The sequence below is a fragment of the Lichenostomus cassidix genome, chromosome 6 (genome assembly GCF_008360975.1).
Source record: "Lichenostomus cassidix isolate B80296 chromosome 6, HeHo_3.0, whole genome shotgun sequence".
Lineage (NCBI taxonomy): Eukaryota > Metazoa > Chordata > Aves > Passeriformes > Meliphagidae > Lichenostomus > Lichenostomus cassidix.
Window position 1 is genome coordinate 18,780,488 of NC_139487.1, and position 20,723 is coordinate 18,801,210.

The 20,723-nt window shown below is 41.4% G+C and overlaps 1 long non-coding RNA gene across 4 annotated transcripts in view; it reads right to left on the minus strand.

The window, feature by feature from the left end:
• The window catches only part of LOC146435402 (uncharacterized), a 188,927-nt gene that overhangs the window by 138,305 nt on the left and 29,899 nt on the right, over positions 1 to 20,723 (minus strand). For all 4 annotated transcript variants that reach the window (XR_014853219.1, XR_014853218.1, XR_014853221.1 and 1 more), the window contains one exon: positions 5,460 to 5,616. This is a non-coding gene — a long non-coding RNA (uncharacterized LOC146435402). The remainder of the gene's footprint in view (positions 1 to 5,459; positions 5,617 to 20,723) is intronic.

Here is a 20,723-nt window from a genome sequence, read left to right on the forward strand (position 1 = left end):
ATGTGTTTTCACATGTGAAAGAGAGAGGGAGTGAAGAAAACAGAAGAGATTGAGAGAAAGGAAGAGAGAGAGCTCTAAAACCTCATTTTCCTGGTAATTTACTCTTCTATTCAGTTGAGTCCTGCTGCTCGTAAGCCTATTCCTGTTACAATATTAGATATAAACAAGTAAACTGTGTAATGGATCACATTAAGCAGGCCCTGCATCTTGAGGCAGGATTTAATTTGCATGGCAGATTATCTTGTCTGCAGTAGGAGAGGCACCCTGGGGCACTGACTGCATTAATAGGATCTAGTTTCTTAAAATCCATTAAGTCAATTGAGTGGACCAGTCTATAATCTCATTTCAAATCCAGCGTGAAAATGCTTAAACACTAGCCCTATGACACCGACAGCGGAGAAGTGACTAAAGGGACACTGGAGACTGCACTCTGCCATATTGCCTGCCTGCTGGGAATAGGAAAAAGAAGGGAAATGGGTAGGGCTCATTCTGCTTTAGCAAACTCTATTCAGTAAGATGATGACAGCACAAGAGAGGTAAGGAGAGGAGTCAAAAACTATGTAAGGGGAAAGACTAGAGTTTCTCCAAAGTAATGGCAGTGAATTGTTAAACAGTGTTGTTTGGCTGATGGTGTTTTGGATACCTGATTCCACCAACACAGTCAGAAATATGACATTGTGAAGGGAGGATGCCTTTACAGGGGTGTTCTACTATGAGTCACAAGAATAGGAATTTTCAAACTATCCAGAAAAGTAGAATGAGTCTGAGAAATGTGCTGTTGCAGTTAAAATACAGGAATAGAATCTAGGAACATCAAAGCTGTGGAATCCTAGGCTCATGACCCCTCCGCTCTGGGCTGCCACCAGAAGGCAACATTATTGAAATCAAATAGATTTGCACAAGGCTATTCTTGGCCTATCTGATCTGAGTAAACTTTTCCCATTTGCCCCATGGAAGAAAATTAGATAAAGGCTCAATTTATCTTAACCCCATGTACAAAGTCCCCTAGGTAAGAGCTCTTTTTTGTTTGGATATATGTAAGCTATTTAACATAAAGGGTCTCCAGTCTGAGATCTGGGTACTTTGACCACATTACATTAACACTGTAACCACAAATAACAGCGATAGCAGTAGGGGATACACAAAGCCAGATATATTGAAAACAGACAGAAACTCAAAAGGAAGAAAAAAAGACATAATAACCTAAAAACTGAAAGAGTAAGAAACCCCCAAGACCAGATGGCATTTATGCAAACACTCTAAAGAAATCAAAGTTCATAGAAGTTACTAACAAAATCATTCAATTTATCATTAAAAACAGCCACTCCCCTATCATGCTGGAGTGGAGCCAAAACTCTGTACTTCTTTTAAAAGAGGTGCTAAGGGCAATCATGGGAATTATAGACCTCAGTGAGCCTTACGCCAATACCAGGAAAAATAGCTGAGAAAATCATTAAAGACAGAGTTATAAAGCACCAGGCTAGGTGAGTGTAATGTGGTAAAGAAGCAGCTCAGTTTCTCCAAGCTGACTTTCTGACCTGCTAGTGTTCCTTGGAAATGTCAGCAGCTCTGAAGAAGCAATGATAAGTAGGAGTCACCTAGCTATTATGGATTTAACAAAAAACAGATTGAAAAATTTTAGGGCTCCACTCCTGCTAATATACATAAGCCCAGAGGGTGGGATTTTACAGCACACCACTGATTAAAAAAAAAAAAAGAAAAAAAGCAAATGAATAATAAAGTTGTACTAAGTTCTTGTAAGGATCTCATTCCTCAAACTGTGGCAATGTCTCTAGAAGGGATCAAACTCAGGTTTTAGTGACTAAGAAAGGAAGCTACACACAAGCTACAGATGAGCCATAGCAATCAGCTGGAGCAAGCTGCTGCAGTGCCTGGTTCCTGGGCCACACACAGGACCACGTGTCCTGTATCTGCAGTGGATGTCAGAGGACCATACCAGGTATGTTCTCAGTGCTGAGGCATGTTAGGAACAGGCTATTGCTGAATGGGCTGCCGCAGTATTGTTCAAGGGCCCACTACAGAAGAGTGGCAGAACCTTATTCAGAGCCATTCCAATCTGCAGTGAGTGAGGCCACTTCATGAGCCCACAGGATGCAAGAGGTCAGAGGCAAATTGATCAGGTTCTTAAGCATTTAAGCAAAACAAAAATGGCATCTGTAAGGAAAACCTGCTCCATAGCCAACAAATCACCCACTTTCAGTCTCACAATTGTGTGGCTTTGTTCTGATGTATTTACAGTGTCTTGGATCTAGTTGATTCACATGCTTCCACTTCTTATTCCTTCCCAGCTGCAGTCTCCCAGTTTGCCATGCCTGGCAATGCTCACACTGTTACAGGTCTCAGCACTTGTTCCTCCCCTACCAACACACAGCTTTTCCTTCTTAGCTTTCAAATGCTGCTAGACCTGCTGCCCAAGGCAATTTTGTCAGGGGAGCCTAAGGGACTGATATTAATCCAGTGGTGAATACTAGTCATAATGAGTCCAATATATTCTCCATTTCAAGAAATCTCTCAGCTCTGATTTCTAGACATTATATATCAGAGAGCTCACTATATACCCATCCTGTTCTTATTCCCTTCCTTAAATATTCACTTTGTAGGGAGACGAGATTGCATGGAAGATGGATATTTGGGTTAGTCCAGTGCACCAGATTTTATATTCTAAGCACTGGACTGTTGCACATAATTTTTCACAAAATGGCAGAGGCACAAGCACAGCTCCACTCTTTTCCTTCAGAGCTGTTTCTTCTGAGTGCTCCATATGCACCATCCCCAAATGGACACAAACATTCACACAGCAGCCCCTGCTCAAACTCAACATTTTCTCAGCAGTCCTTACCCAAACTGCTGAACATAACCTCCCATGAAAGGGTCATGACAGATAATGGCAGTCACACTCCTTTGAACTCCAAAATTGCAGTAGGCAGCGCCACAGGACCCCTGGTGGGGTAGGTGCCCATGGAAAAACATCCCTTCTACAGACAAGTCAGTATAAGAAGGGGGAGCACTTTTGCTTGGGGTGAACAACTGCTGTATGCTATGGAGAGATGCAGAAGGAAATTTTCAGCTCATGGGGTTTTACTGCTGGTTTTGGGCCATTCCCTGCTGCCCCCAAAGGAGGCTTGTGGCTTAAAGACAACCAACACTGTCACCTTTTCTTAAAAATATACCATGACACTGGTGAACTGCAGCTTTCAGAGCAAACCGCATCATCCTCCATGCTCCCAGGTGGTCACATGATGTCCTGCATTAGCACAGACCAATACTATTTTTTTCTTCGAAGGAAAGAGAGAACCATCAGCTGTTTGCAAACCACAGCATCACCTACTTCTCCCACATAAACCACAGATCAAAGGTCTCCACTTTCTAAACCACAGAGGGGTCCCAGGGGCTCCAAGAAGTAGATGTCTAGCAGTACAGTTTCTGCTAGACAACAAGACTGTGCAGTCTCTGCAATATGTGGTAGAAAACATTTTCTTTTAGATATTCTAGGTACATATCCAAAAGACACAAAAACACCTAGTCACTCATACCTGCCTGTAGGAGGCACAGCAAAAACCAAGGAGAGCAGGTGAAGATGGAGCTACACAGAGCTAGTGATACCCAGCTCTAATGTGGAGCACTGACTTATAAATTGGGTACAAAAAGCACAGCAAGGAAGAGAAATGGGCTTCTGTGCCTTGAAATTACAGCAGGATACACCAGGAATCAATTAGACACCACCCCTTCTGCTCTTCAGCTTCCATGTTACACTGAAGCAGCTCACCTCTGCCTTGAGCATATATGAAAGATTGAATGTATACCCTTCCTGAAGCCATTGGTATCTGCTCAAGCCTGACAAGATATTGAAACAACAATTCCAAGAAGCACAAACTGCCCCATTCATCTCCCTGAGTGGCTCACTTGCCTCCTGATGACAATCTGCTAAATATCTTCACTTAATTAGTCCGCTGTTCTTTGAAGCAAGTAAAAATGCAATGTGACGATTGTGCTAGGACTATCTTTACACAAGCTACTCAAAAGAGACAGTTCATTTTGTTGAAAAGAGCTGGCAGTTTTGTAGGATGTCTCAACTTATCTTTCCCTCATCAAGAATGACTCAGATTCAACAGGGCCAAAAAAAAGCCAAGACAGGCAAACAAAAGGAAATTACAAGGTTCTTCATGGTGCCCTCCAGAGCCCACAAGTGTGACTCAGTGAATGATGAGAGCTTCTGGTGTGCTTCAGAAAAGAGTCTGCCAGCACTTGGGTGGGAGAAAAGTGATAAATTGCAGTTACGTGAGGATGCAGGAGAAACACACAGTTTTAGGAAATTAATATGAACATTAGCAATGTCTCTGGTTTGAAGAATTGAGGAAAAGAGATTAAAGCAAGGCCAGTCTCTCTTGTCAATTTAAGTATATATATCTAAACAAAATTAAAATAATGGATAAACACTTGAATTTAAAAATATTTGAAAATAAGTCAAATATGTCAGCACAACAACTTTATCCAGGACTGGCAATATGGTACAAGTGTGCAGTGAAGAGTGTGAGAATAGACAGTAGGATTTGGCATCCATGGTGGGAGCTTTATTTAAGATGAAAGATAGGCTTCCATGAGCCTCACCAAGTCATAGCTGAAAGAGGAGCTTCCATCCAAAAACAAATTCATTAATTTTTCTTATCAAATATGCTGAGCCAAGACATATTCCCCAACTGGGAAAAACTAGGACCTGTCATCTCCTGGAGTGTCACTGTATACTGGGTGAGCTGCAGACAATCACTAAAGCCTGACAAGGGTATATCTGCTGAAGACTAATGACTGAGTGATCAAAAACCCAATCCTCTCTTTGGCAGCCCACTGCACTGCCAAAAAACTGATATGAAAGCTGAAGTGTATGGGCCAGGCTCATCCCTTGGTAGACCCACAGAATTTAACTGCCTTATCAGAAATGGCTTTTGTCCAACATGTCTGTGACAGTCAAAAGTAGGCATGGTCTACAGTAAACTTTGGCTTAAACACTGCATGAAGATCATCTAGAGTGCCTGCAACTAAAATTAAACATGAAAACTATCAGCTTCAGTGAGTGCAGAAAAAAAGATCTCAGCCAGAAAGAGAAAGGAAAAGTGTTAGGAAAAGTCACTTGTGACCCATCCTTCACGTTCTGGATGGCTGCATTGGTTTAACCACAGCATTGGTTCTTTCCAATTCTATGCTACAGCAGTAGTAACAGAGTTGCTTTCTCCCTTACACGTTTTTTTGCATACTATCACACAGAGTACAGCCTCCATATTCTCCAGCATAGGGAAAGCTAACTTTACATAGTGCATATTTTATGTTAGAGTTCTGCTCAAATCTTCTCTTTCTATGAAAAGTGGCCTAAAAAGATAACATGAGAGCAACCTAGAGATTGGTTTTACTTGCTTTGTAATGCAGGCATTCGTGCATGTACTAACCTCTTTATGTACTCCCAACATCAAGCAGTGGAGTCTAAGAGAACATCCTGTTGTAGACTAAGATGTGCTCATCCAAGAGCACCAGCTCTTCTGGGTCGGTATCTAGGAAACGTAAAGGGCCCATCAGTACCAAGGCATCCAGGCACCATGCTATAAGCTGAGGAAGATGAAAGCAAACAGTTATTAGCAGATGGTAAGGGAACCCCACTCATTCCTTCCCTAGGAGTTGTGTCTACCTTCCTATTCTATGGTCTCTACAACCCATGTATGAAAGTCTGAAATCTTCACTCTTCCCTGCCCACAGGCTTATAGACCCTGGGGGTCCCAGATTTGCAGGAAAAAGGACTCTCAATATGTGTCAAGGTAGCAGCTGAGGGTAGTTAAGCTGTTTGTCTTTTCAGTGCTGCAGTAATTTCCCAACTGATTTCTGAAGTCCAGAAGAAATGACAAGGATGGAGGGGAGGAAGGGAATTAGAGGAAACTACGACTTCATCATTCAACAAGAGTTTGTGAGAAAGCAGGTTATGTTGGGGGACCACCAAACGCGATGTCTTTCATTGCTCCACCTCCCACAATGCAAAGGTGCTGTGTTACCTCTTCTCCCACCCCCCCATCTCATCTACCCCCAGACAAAGTATTCCTGAGCACACCATATAATGCAGTTTTTCATGGCATGCCTGCTTATCAGGACTCTGAAACTATGTGAGACATGCATGCAGACAATGGCCCTGTCTCTCAGCCACAGAGGGCTCTGAAGGGATCCCTTTCAGCACTCACAGATTGCTCTGTGTTCCCTTAATTGACAGACCCGGCCAACTCTGACAGCAGTGGCGTGCAGCTGGTGCAGGCTGCTCTGTCTCAGGTAGGCCACCTTTCAGCAGGGAAATTGCTTTTGATTGGCTTTATTGGAAGTAGCTTCTCCTATTCTACTGGCAAAATACTCTTGTATTTAATGGCTGACAGTTTAGGACCAAACTCTCTTTCCCAGAAGGTTACTTCTTTTCCCCATAGACCTAAATAAGCTATCTTGAACAGGACTGGACCTCAGACATGAGGTACAACCTTATTTGGTCAGAACTACTAAGGCTCTGACATTTTATGGAGCACAGTTTCTTTTATTTCTCAAATCTCCAAGGTTTGGTTATGGCCTGAAAAAATTAGGACCACAACGCATGATCAGAAGAGCTGACAAATGCTAAGAGGAAGTTCTTCTAGACCTTCTGAGAGTCTAGGCTGCCACTTTCAAGAAGGCCTGCAGAAGTTGGTCTCCACCTTTTCCTAGTAGTTGGTGAAGGACAGACATGAGGCTCCACTCAGACTATTTTCAGCCTTGAGTATCTGTGACATCAATTATTTACAAAAAGTCATTAGTGTGCAGATGAGCATTTCCTGGGGAGTGGGGGAAAGGGTGGGGAAATAAATTTTAAAAAGATAGTGATGAGACTGGTATGCTCTCCTTTAAGTTGTTAGCCTGCATCTGGCCATCCTGTCCTTCCCTCCACTCTCTGGTATACTAGATGAGGCTGTACAGACTAAGACCATACTTCGTGAGCTTCCAAATGCAGACCTAGTTCTTTTCTGCATTCAGGGACAACTGAATTAGGCTTCAGCATTATCGGAGGAAAGCATAAATGTAATCTCCAATGCCTTCCATTGCTTTTTCTTTTCCTAAGTTCTGTGTGCCTTGAGATTTTATTTGTTTTAATTATTTCTATTTTTTAATATATTTGCACTCAGATTTCCATTGCATTTTATTACAGCACTTCTGACAGGCTTTGCTTAACAACAAATAGAATCAGGTTCAATCTTTAGGGTCATTAGCAAAGAGCACTTCAAGAACCCACTCAGACACATGGGAAAATTAAACTAAACTACTTTAGCACTCAATGAGCTATGTTTCTCCAGGAAAGATTACTTCAATGACCTAACCAACTAGTTCTTCAATGAAAGGAGAAAGGAAAGCAAAATTGAAAGAATGAATTCAAATAATTGCTAACTGCACCTTTCTCAAAGTACAGCAAGAAGAATTTAAAGCTCTCCTCTAAGATTTCCAGGTGTAGAACAGCTGGGACAGTGAGCAGCTTCCTATTCCCTGCAGTAACATTCAATCTAGCATGTCCATGCCAAGTCCATTCCTATTCTTCAGGGTTCCATCCTTCCAACTCTTTCTAGGAAACACCTCTTCAGGTATCAAACTACTAGAAATGGGATCTCTCAGGCCCTGTCTGTTTAAGAGATGGAGGAGCTCTGGAGGAAGGTACAGGTGTTACTGCAGTAGACTCCTTGCTTGAGAGTCGTGTTCCACTTTAGCCAACTGTGCCACCTCAGCTGAAGCCTCTACAAGCAATGAGCATAGGTGAGGACCAAGGGGACTGACACTCACCATCAGATAGCATGACTGCAGGTTTATTAGCCTCACCCTGTCCAGTTCTTAGCCTAAACACCAAAGCAAACAGGAAGCTTGTTTTCTGTTCAAAGCACTGAGCCAGATTTGAGGAATCTGCATTCTCTTTTAACAGTGACATAAGATGCTTTAAGTTTCTTTTCAAAAGTGCCAGACATTTCCCTAAAAAGTACAGACCACATTTTCTACAGGACTTAAAGTTTCTGTGCTGTCTCTCAGCTGTGTAGGGTATTTCATAACAGTGGTGTTTAATATTTTATATATTATTGATACAGAGCAAATAGAAATTTATAGCAGAAGGTCCAGAGATTACTATAGGAAATATCACCGTGTTATGCAAAACATCATCACAAGTTGTTCTATAAACATCACCTGTCAACACCTAGCACTATAGGATCTGGGCATTTTCTACGTGACACAAGTGAAATCCTTCCCTCTCTCCTCTGCATACATCTCTGCAGGAGATACTGCTTCTTATTGCTTGCTGATTTGTATTATGCTGGTCAGCACTTTCCTGTGTTTCTGAAGTGGTTGCTTGAACAGAAGGAGATTAAAATACCTCCCTGTGATTTTACGACTGAAGAAGTGTAGAAGACTGTATTGTAGGATTTCCTAAAGATGCTCAGAAACTGAATTTATCTGGCTCCTGAAGTCTGATCACCTCTCCAAGGAAAGATCTGCTGCATCCCACCTCTAACATGTTATGCTCCTATAAGCTGCAATATACTAGTTGCCAGCTGAAAAATCTGACCTTTAAAGTAGTTAAGTCTTATACCGTAGGAAGAAATCACTATGACTGAGATCCTCTTGTCTGAAGACAGTGTCAATTAGAGACTGACAGGGCAGGCTACAGGCTCACATACAGCATTGCACACTGCAGAAGCACAGAGCAAATGGTAGGGGTCCCACCCTAACCTTCAGGGAATTCAGGTCTGTGTGTTCTATTTGATACAGAAGGACACTGAGTTTCTGCTAGGCATAAACTGTGGAGTATGATTTTCCATTTTTCAAGCAGAGAAGAATTTAGACTTTTGCTTTGGAGTGACATGGAGTGGGCTAGGACAGACACCACAGGCATACCTGCACTATCACAGACATTATCCTGACAGTTAACATCATCCCTTTGGCAAACCACAGGCTTATATTTTAATTTATAACCTAGTGATCTTTTCCAGGGTTTATAACTCTTTCAGTACATGACAACACATGCTGCCCAGCTAGGGCCCTTTCTCTATGGCTATTGGCACAAACTAAAGAAGAGCAGAGAAGCACTGAGAAAGACACAACAGTGGCACAAATTCCCACTGAAGAGGGGTCAATATACAAGGCTTTTTTCTGCATGTGAAAGCTCCTCACTGGGAAAGTCTCCAAGCCAAAGGGGAGAGGCCCAGAGGGAGGGAAGAGTAAAAGGCCCTGAGGGTAGCCAGCAAAAAAGTTTCTGACTCTGCTAGGTGACACCTGGATAAACAGAAAACACTGTTGTCCCTGATGCTTCCTGGGTTAGGGAGGAGACCAACCACTAAGAATCTGAAGGGCCTTCAAGTTACTTCCACTGGCAAGCCCAACATTTTCATCATGACCACTCCAGTGGGAGTCTGGAGTAATTATTCAAGTTACTATGACATCTCAAGTAACTATGCTCACAGCCTGATGTAAGATTTTGCTAAGCTTCCAGTGCTGGCTAGCCCAGGCAAGGGCAAGAAGTCCACGGGACGTGGCTCATGAGCAGAGGCTCTGAGCCTCTCCCAGTAACTGGGAGCAGAGAAAGGGAAAAGCTATGAAGGAGCACAGGGGGTGGTAGGGAGGAGAGATGCTACAGGGCTACATGTAATGACAGCCATGGGGACAAGCACATAGTCAGGGCTTGCAAGCAACCCTTAAAAGGTAATGTCAGTCATTTTCACTGGTGGGGGAGGTGAGGAGGAGAACTAGGAGAGTAGCTCAGCTGCAGCAAAGCCACACAAAGTTGGTCTGTTCGGCCGCCTTTGTGGCACTGTTGTATTTATTAAAGGCAGCAGCAGTTTGTTCTGTCCTTTCAGTTACTGTACGGGACCCGATCAGGGTGCAGATGGGACTACAAAGCAGCCCTTGTTGTCAGTAATGTGACTCACATGTCAGGCTCTTATTTGCTGTCAGTGGCTTTATTAAAGTCTACAGTTTCAGACCCTAGACCCTTGCCTATTGTATCCCCTGGCCCCAGAGATTCTCTTAGGGAGCACTCACAATTACCAACTCTCTCACAAGAGCACACAAAGACACTGAGCTGGCAGAGCAACTGCACACTCAGGACTATGCCCAGGCTAAAGCCAAGCTTTTCATCTTTAAAGCTAACACATGTACAGAAACAGACAGGACAGAGAAGAGGCCATGTCTGGCACAGGATCTCTCCATCTAAGATCATCTGGTAATATATACATTTCACTTACATACATTTAATTATATGTTCTGCACTTAGAAATATACTAATGCTTGCACACATGCTAACATATGCATTCATGGCTATGCTCTCCCTATGTTCACATACACATTCACATCTGTGCTTCACTCGTGTTTGTGCAATCACACTTGTGCACCAATATCAATACATAGATGGGCCGAATCTTTGCACATTGCACACCACACACAGTCATATCAACAAGTCCCCCCACAGGTACTCACAGCCCTCAGTATCACACAGGAAGGTACATTTACTCTCACCACTGCATTCTCACACTACCCTGAATGTATACATCACCCTGATGGATACATTCCCACAGACTCAGAATGCACTAATGTGGCTGCACAGTTGCTACTACACAGACGAGAGTTTCCACAAAGGCACTCACATCACTTTGAGTAGAACAAAATTCCAATTTCAGAAAATCAACTGAAGTAAAAGACTTATTTCCTAGGCAAGTCTTCCTTAAAGGCTCAGGCTCTGACCTCTACATAAATGAAGAACAATTTTCCCAACTTTACTATACATTGGTGTTGCTGAGAATAGAATTCTCATTTCCTTGTGACACAGTTATCCTTTAATGTCATGGTTGCTCCTCACCACCTAAGGGCTCTCTTTCTAACCTTAAACTAGGAAGCAGGATACTTGCCACCAGTCCTGCTGTGGTGCACAAAGTCTGTCCCCCTGAATCAGCCAACTACAGAAGAAATCATGAAACAGGCTATCAAGACTACTAAAAACTGTTAGAATAAGAATGGAATAAAACCAGAACATAAGCAGCCAAGAAAAGATCTTTCATAAAGAGAAAAATACAACAAACCAGAAATTCCAAACCAAACTAAAACCACACAAGTTTGAGAATCAGAATGCAAATGCTATGATAACAAGGGAAGACTGGCTTGCACATCCTGGGGTGTCCATGAGAGTCCTTCCACAGACTTCTCTGTTGGATTGGACATGGTGTCTGTTTCTCTTCAAGAGTCACTTCAACAGCAACAAAATAATTATCACAGATACATGTGCTACACACTCCAAATCAGAAGTGTCACATAATCCCAATTTATTCTCATTTCTCTTCAAAAAGGGTTTATACCTATGCATAGCATTAAGAGCAAGCTAACTTCAATGAAAACCAATTCCATGATTCCCCGCATAAGCCCCTATATTATGACTATGAGATAAATACATTTTTCTCCCAGACACAGAACAGTCCTACTGAGTCCTCTTTGAGTGACTTAAGCATAAAAGCAGCCTCCATTCTACACAACCCTCAATTTCACATAACCATGACAAAACTTGCGGGCTTTGATCTGCAATGGCAAACCTGACCATCTGTGGGCTTTACAGATCTTGGACACCACACAAGGATCGTGATGTCGGAGCATTGGATTCTTCACACTCCAGCACAAACCTCGTTAGCCAGCCACTTAAGCAGCTCTGAATAATTCACTAGCTTTGGTACTTTACATTGCCTGCTGTTAAAATTGCTGTTTGTGTAGTGGTGTGTGCTGATACATATAGCTGTCCCAAAGACAGGTGAATTTGAATGATCTGGTGATGTCAGAAATGCTTTAGACATGAACCACAGACTCACAGAATATGCCGAATTGGAAGGGACTCACAAGGACCATCAAGCCCAACAATTAGCCCTGCACAGGACATCCTCAAGAGTCACACCATGTGTCAGAGCATTGTCCAAACACTTCTTGAACTCTGCCAGGCTGGTCCTGTGACCACTTCCCTGGGGAGCCTGTTCCAGTGCCTGACCACCCTCTGGGTAAAAAAGCCTTTTCTTGATACCCAGGAAAATCTCCCCTGATTCAGCTCCATGCTACAGTGAGGTCTGCCCTCAGTCTTCTCTTCTCCAAGCTCATGAAACCAAGTCACCTCAGCTGCTCCTGATATAGCTTCCCTGACAGACTCTTCACCATTCTCATGGCCCTACTTTGGACACTGTCTAGTAGCTTACTGTTTTTTTATATTCTAGTGCCCAAAACTGCACATAGGACTCAAGGTGAGACTGCCACAAAGCAAAGCAGAGCAGAGCAGGACAATCCCCTCCCTTGCCCAGCTGGCAATGCTATGCCTGATGCACCCCAAAACATGGGTGGCTTTCCTGTTTGCCAGGGCACTGCTGACTCACATTCAACTTGCTACTGACCAGGACTCCCAGGTCCCTTTGCACAGGGCTGCTCTCCAGCCTCTCTTTCCCCAGTCTGTACACACAACCCGTGTTGCCCCGCCCCAGGTGCAGAACCTGGTGCTTGCTCCTGTTAAACTTCATACGTGATTGCCTCAATCAGTGATTGTCAAGGTCTCTCTGGAGGGCCTCTCTGCCCTCAAGGGAGTCAACAGCTCCTCCAAGTTCAGTGTTGTTGGCAAACTTACTTAGTATTCCTTTGAGTCCAGGGTCCAAGTTGAAGACGAAGAGGGCCTGAGATGGAGCCCTGTGGAACCCCACTAGTGACAGGTCACCAGCCTAATGTCACCCCATTAACTATAACTGTGCCCAGCTTATCACATAAAATGATTTTTCAGCTGTATCCTGGGCATTTTGTCCAGAAGGATACTTAAAATTTGCCCATTAATACTGCAATTGTTGTTATTGTTTCAACTTTAATCTCATAAGAGAAATCCTTTTACTGCAGAAGTCACAGGGTATTTCAAACCAAAATACTCTGTATTTACAACTCTGGAAATAGATATGAAGAAAACAAGTCCAGAAGAACACACATATTGATTAGTAAGGGCTCTGGATCCACACAGATTTATTTCTGCAATTTATTTTATATGTTCAGGCAATTATTCTGAAATCAAACTAAACACATTAAAAAAAATCTTTTCAGGATTGGAGGCAATAAATATATACCAGGGACCGCATATTTCAGAAAAGGTCTGCTTCTTAAAGAATCCAAGTCTGAGTTTTTAAAAATACAAATCTTGTTCCAGAAATAAACCCTGAAATAGGAAATATAGAGAAAACAGAATGGTACCAAAAGACAAGATGAACCACTTTTGGGTGCTACAAGCCTATTTTTGCTATTTAATATCATGTGGAGTGAACCACACAGATTACATTATTAAAAACACAAGGGTACTTTAAATCATCTGAATAAAGAAATGCATTTATATACTTGGCTCATATATGTATACTTATTTCATTCTGACAATAAAAATGCTGGTATTTCCATTTATTTCTGGAATTCAGCATACTTCAGAATAGCCCTGCTTGTCACATGGAAAGCTACAAGGGAATGAGTCTGGACTAGTAGCAATGGCTCCATATTTGTAAAATACATATATTTGGAACATGCTTGTAAATGAAAAATGTTTGTAAAAGGAGATCAAGGCTGGCAATAAGTGCAAAATATCAATTAAAGTAATACAGGTGTACAATTGCACTTTTTCTATTAGAGGGTTTCAATTTGCTTTACAAATTATTATTGTTCTGCTTTTGTTGCATGTGATGATAGCCCTAGTGAACTTGATCAGTATCTCCCCAAGCTGGGTATAACAACGCTGTTTCCCCTACACTCTATATCATAGCCAGAGGCTATAATCTGATCATGCTGGAAGTCGCTTAAAATTGTAGTTTATTTAAACATAGTAGAATCCTAAGATGCTGCATATTTACTCCCTTACCAGCATGCTTTTATCCCCAGTTAAATAATTTGATTACATGCTTCTGTGGAAGGGCCTTTTAAAATCACTTTGACCCTACTTAGTTGACTTTCATAGTAGTTTGGCTGCAATTTCAGGCTCTTGACTAAGCAGATTTTATTCAGGAAATACTAAATTATAAGAGAAGCTAAAAACAGAGAATGAAGGCAGGGCCTCTGGATGATCCAAGACATAGATATAGCTACACAGTCCACATAACCACTGGGTTTTATAACCATCGTGTCTCTGACCTGGAAACTTGCTGCACCTTTTTGCTATGTTACTGCACAGCTGACCTTCCCAGCCTACCTGTTGGTAGAGCTGCCGTCCTTCCTACCTCTCCACTTCTTTTTCTTTAATGCAGCAATCAGAAACTGCTTGTATTCCCTCTCAAGGACCTTCACTGCCACCTGTACTCAATATCTCTTATTTTAGGCAAGAAGAGAGAGCGCCACCTCATACCCACCTCTACTCCCATACCCACTGTTTATTTCTGGATGTCCAAATCTGTGTCTTTGTGCCCCTCATAGGTTTTACAAAGGAACAGAGCTCCTTACAAATGCCTCTTACTTGTTTCATTGGTCTTCATCACAAGCCAATCTGCAAGATCCTTTATGAAGACATTTTCAAAAGAAACTTTGTCCCATTTGTTTATGCTGCTGCTGCTATTTCAGACAATCCCCATACATTGCCTAAGCCATCTCTTATCCTTATCACCTGTTGTCTTTTATGTCACAGTTCCTCTCTGAATCTATAGTGCAAAGACTGCCTTTTCTTCTCTGTTTTCAGCACCTATTCAAGCAAAACACCAAGAGCTTAGAAACACACTAGAAATAAGGACCTTGCCATTGGTTTCTGACTCTGCTCTCTCAATTGGTAACCTTTGCCTTTGCTTCCCTCTCTGGCAATGGGTCTGCTTACCTCCACAAGTATTTGTCACACATGCAAAGCATTATGAATTAAAGATCAGGTCCCACAGGTCTGATCCCATTTACACTCAAGCAAAATGCACACTACCATCAGAGAACACCCCAGTGTGTGATTTAACTCCAACAATTACACTCAGGTTATTACTCAAGAGAATCAGGTTGCCTTTTTGGATTCTTATACCTCCATTGTAACCATGCAGTCAAACCAGACCAGCAGACTACAGATGCTGGTGTACTTCAAAGCCCCTTGGGGTAACTATCTGACCATCTCTGGTGGCAAATGAGCAAAACACTAAAGGTCATCAGCCTGTAACAATCTCTGCTAAAAAGCTCCCTCCATCTTCTAACTCAGGAATTAAAACATCCAAGACTGAACACTGGCATCTGACAACACATCCTCAGTATGGCATTATATCAGCTGCTTTAAATTGTGTCTGTGGAAGTGCAAGAACGGCAGGATATTGAAGTGACTGGGAAAATGGAACAGCATTTCCCCTAATTCAGGCACATGGCCCAATCCTGTAGATATTTTGCCTTAAGCATTTTTATCTACTGACATGGCTTAGAACTGTGCTGGCTCTCTCTTCAACTTTCTATCTGCTGGCCCTGCTTGCTAGATAAATAGCTATGCTCATATAGAAAAACCTGCACTAATAAAAACATAGACAGCCAGAAATCTGCTGCCAACAAGCAAAATATCCTATATTTCACTGCTCTGCCATGGGAGAGTCATATCTCACTGAACAAATATTCATTCCTAAACACTGTGCTAATGCATAAAAGAGTCTCCAACATATCTTGGAAAATTTATGGAAAAACAAGGCAGTCCAAGCTTCAGGTTCTCTGTGCTCTTTGCCTCTCCTCTTTCGTCCCCATACACTTTGAGAGCATTTGAAGAGATGATTTTAGATTTTTCCATGTGCTTTTGTTCTTTAACTCTTCCTTTGCTACAAATAGGTCAAGTGTATTAGTGCTTTGGCCTGGGTTTTTTGTTGGTTTTTTGGGAGCTTTTTGTTATTGTTTTGTTGCAGGTTTTTATTTGTTTGTTTGGGGCTTTTTTGGCCAAGTTGAAGCAGAAGCACTGGCTTGTCTGGTGTCAATTATAATGATTTGACCATGTCACAACGTTCTGTCTTAGACTGCTAGAGTTCTAAAGCATGGAATCATCTTTTGTTTGTTCTGCACTCACATGTTGTCTAGCATAGCAATGCCTTCATAGGTAAGATCCTTGGCCTTCCAGCAATACAAATACATACTAGCAAGTGAGGCTTGCAGCAGTAAATGGGTGGCTTCCCTGATTTAAGACAGCAAAACCAGAAATAAATTATTTGTCTACAAGTCATGCTTGGACTTAAAGCTCTCTGGGACTGTGTTTTGGGATTGCCAGGCCCTAAAGAACAAGGACATCCCCAAGTATAAATGAATACTCAAACAATTCAACTTCTGGATTGTCAAGAATCAAAAGGCTACTTCTACCAAATAAATAAAGAAGCCATACCCTTATATAATTTTTATAGCTTGGGGCATGTAAAAATTTTTCTTTAAAATTACTATGTTAGAAGGCAACTATCTTCCTAAATTCCTTTTCTGATTTATAACAAATGGGGAGTTCTTCCCTCCTTGCTCACAAAAATATTTGTGTAGTACTATTGCAAACTCTTAAGCAACTTCCACCTTCTAGGCCAACAGAAGCTACATTTCTTAAGAAAGAAATACATTTCTCACAGTAGTTGCTGGCAACACAGTCATGTATTTGCATTTCCTCTCATAATTCAGGATGACTGTGTGCTTTGAGATCCTTCAGAATGACAGGCACTACAATGGTAATATAATTAGTTATTATATGGTAGCATTTTTAGAAAGACAGTAATGCAAATATTGCTTATTTTGGCTTCACTATCAGGAAGGAATGAGCAAAGAAAGCAAGTAAAACATTTCTTGAAAATCAAGTGTTACTATTCTATCACTTTCAAAATTCCAGCTCCTGGCCATGGAGAGCTTTGGTGTCATAGTAAATAAAAAATTAGGGAAAAAAAGTATGAACAGGATTGCTTGGTATCTAAGAGAAAAGAAGGAATATTATTCTGCCAGGAGTAGAAAAGGACACACACTGCTTACCTGTGCCTGCCTCAGCTCCTCATTGGGGCCCTACAGAGCTCAAACTCTTACCTGAACATGGCAGTCAGGGACAACTGTAAAACACAGCTTCTCTGGAACTTGTTCTCACCTCAGTTTCTATATGCAGCTGACATTTATATATTTTGAGCAGCATTAAGAAGGTTAATTCTATGTGTATAGTAAATAGGATAGATTCCAATCTTGGACACATTAAAAGTAATATCAAAAATCACTGGGAAAGAATTAAAAAGTTCCTTTTCATTATTCAGGTTTTCTAGTCAGAGTTAAAGATGAAAATCAAGTTCTCTTCCAGTCCCAAACATAATTCCACTAAGAAACATGTTTCACATCAACAAACGCTAATAGAAAATGTTCCCCACTGCTCACATGAAACTGTTATGCAGATGAAACATGTTTCCTGCCAGTAACAATGAGTTACCTGCAGTTAAAACAGCAGCTAATCAGCTTTACTCACCATTAACGTGAAATGAACATGATGCTAAGCCTACAAAATGTTGGCTCAAAGCAGCCATGGTGGTAAGTTGGCTATACCAAGTGAGAGGTCCTTAGCACATTCTCTAAGCACAAGTCTAAGACTGCTTTGTTACACTAAGGCTTCGCTGTTGAAAGATGCATATTCCTAGTATCAGGGAGGAAAAGAATTATCTGTGGTTTCACTTGCTCTCCAACTTAACATTCTTTTTTTTTATTTTATCTTCAAGTAACACCCACTGCTCACAGGGTTGCCCTATCCAGAACGTGTTGGTCATCAACAGCCTCTCTCCCCCACTCAGACCTGACCGTCTACTTGAAAACAAAGTGGAAGTCCCTTCACTCCCCAAAAGTGAACAGGCAAATTATTGTCCAGTTCAGTTCCTTAGTTCAACATTTTGATCCAAAATTCATGTACATCAGGCGGCATTTTTTCAAGAAAGAAGACATTTAATCACAAAAATTTACATTAGGCATTCTCTGTAAAATCTAACTCCAATGTCCCAAGTTTCTTACTATGCCCATTCATGTCACAAATACAATTAGCAGCACTGGAACAGGCCATGATCTGACATGCCAATACCATTATATTCAATACTTAATTAAAAATAGGGAGACTTGCAGTTTTTCCTTCAACTCCTCAAGCACCATGACTCCCACGGTGTTGTCCAGCTGCTATTACCATGTGCTAGTTCAGAACCTCGGGACAGAACAAAACATATACAAGCCTAGAGGGGCACAAAATATAGCCAACAGCACACATGGTTGATAGACTATTCTTGATTTTCACTCAGCAAGGCTCTACATACACTTTGTTATAAAAGCACAAGGATCCTTTAAGCCTCAAAGCAGCATTAGGTACTTTCTATTGCAAAGAGCTGTATGTACCAGACCAGAACTATCAGCTAGCATAAATCAGCCTCAGCTCCCCTTGAATACAGAGAAATTAAATTATTTATTCACCACTCAAGGTGTGAAATAACTTATTTTTGGAAAACAGAATTTTCAGTTCTCTTTAGCCGAATCACTGAATACACAGATTATCCATACCAGAGTCACTCACACAGCTCAGGTTAAGTAGAGTCATATCTCAGGTGCAAGGCTGTCCATTAAACATGCAAACACAGCACTCCGGTGTCAGTAGACTCAAATGTCTTATTCCTAATTTTGAAGTATTTGGTCTGTGAAAAACATTGGGTCTGTGGTAAAAATTGGTAGTTTTTGTTAGGAACAAAATTAAAGAGATATGGACAGAGAGCTGGATATTTGCTGCATTCTGCACAATCAAGTAAGGCTAGAACAAGTAGATTCAAGACTGGTGACACAGTATAGTGTATCATGCTGGTAAATTGGGATTTGAGTTACGCTTAGGGACAGCAGGATCTGCAAACAAACAAATTTACTACTGACCACAGTTAAACCTGTAGAGAAAAGCCAAGGTCTGATACCATTAGATGAGAATGCCAAATTCTGGGTTTCTAAGCTGTCATCAAAAGCAGGATTAGAGTTAGGGACAGAGTCTGGAACAAGAGAGATTAGAGGGGAAAATTAATTGTCTAAATCTTTAAGACTCACAGAACTGGATGAAAGTTAATGTTGCTACAGTCAAATATTTATTCTTTATTTTTCACTGATGCAAGTATCTGGGCAGAGGTCAAATCAGGGTTAGGATTACAATTAGGCTCTACCTTAGCATTCCAGAAATGAGGCTCTGCTAAATAATTTTTGTCGCTCAATTCTGCCAAACCTGCTCAGGGATAAGTAGATTAAAATGTATCATTTTTAATTGTCAGACAGAATGGGGTTACTGAGCCATGATCAACGCTGGAGCCGGAATGGCATCATTGCTTGAGGTAAGATAAGTGGTAAAATCAGTATCAGCATATTTAAATATCTTCTGAATAACTTTTGGACATAGCTGAATTTCTAGGCCATCAGTCATGCCCGGAATAAAGCAAGGACTAAAACTAAGATTTAACAAACAGTTCAGTGCAGCCAGGTTTACCGATGAATTTTGTCCAGCCTGCAACAGGATTGCAGCCTGCCTCAGTGGATTTGAATTTTTCGTAGTTAATGTTCACAAATCAACAAGTTCTTCAGCTCTAAATGATACTGTAAGTAGTTCACATTTAGAGCTTGGGATAGGAGGCTCTGCAGCATCATATCTCCATTGCAGAACTCTCCCAGGTCCTCAGTGGTAAGATAAGAAGCTGATAGCCCAAACACAATTTCTCAGCCAGCACTGTGTCCTTGTGTTACAATGATCAGTAAGGTTATGGCTTTGCTTGGTTGCAGGATTCACAATGAGAGGTTTTAATGCTTATTTGTCTGGTCCTAGAAGAAAAGTTAAGGGTAGCTACCAGAATGTTTAAATATGTTATGCTAAATTATTAGGAAGCCATGGATACTTTAGCTCTGGACAACCCTAGAGCTAGAGATGGCCTTAGAGTTTGGATCTGAAGGCCACTCAGAGAAAAGTTTATTGCTGCATTTTCCTAGATTTATAGATAAAAAAGAAGAGCCACCATGAGTAAATTCTTACACCTCATCCCTAACTTTCAGACTCAACTGAATTCTCACACCATGAAAAAATCATTTAGGTTGGAGAAGACCTTTAAGATCACCAAGTCTTGCCTCCTCAGTGTTTGGGAAAGCTTCAATAGAGGACTTCGGACAGGCAGCTGTGCAAAACAAGCCTTGTGACAGGAGCATAAGTGGTCTACTGCTTCAGTATGTTTAGCCTAAGAAAGTGAGTGGTGATGTCAGAAGATTTGACTATCTAAGCTTAATTTCCAAGCCATGAGGGCTATGACAACCACTACAGTAGGTTTCATGTGAATTACTGTTTGGGATAGGGTGCTCAGCAGTGCACAGGAAAATACTGAATTTTGCTCTGTCTGTTGTAGCAATTTCACAATGAAATACAGAAATGTGCCTTAAAAACATAAGCAAAGCAAAAGCCTGCCTTTTCCTGCTCCCAGTGCCAATCAGTTTGTTGTAATTGCCATAATTTCTACACTTTTCTTTGGAGATACATTTCGGTTTACCCATTTCATCTCCACCTTCACAATCACTTCACAAAGCCACAACATAAGCATATGTTCGTGCCTCTATATTCTCTTCTTCAGTGTACAGTTGTTGCATTTGACACTTTGTGAAGGTCTTGTGAAGGTTTCACACATTTCACTGCGATGAGGATTAGGGGACAGATCTATGCAGGGATC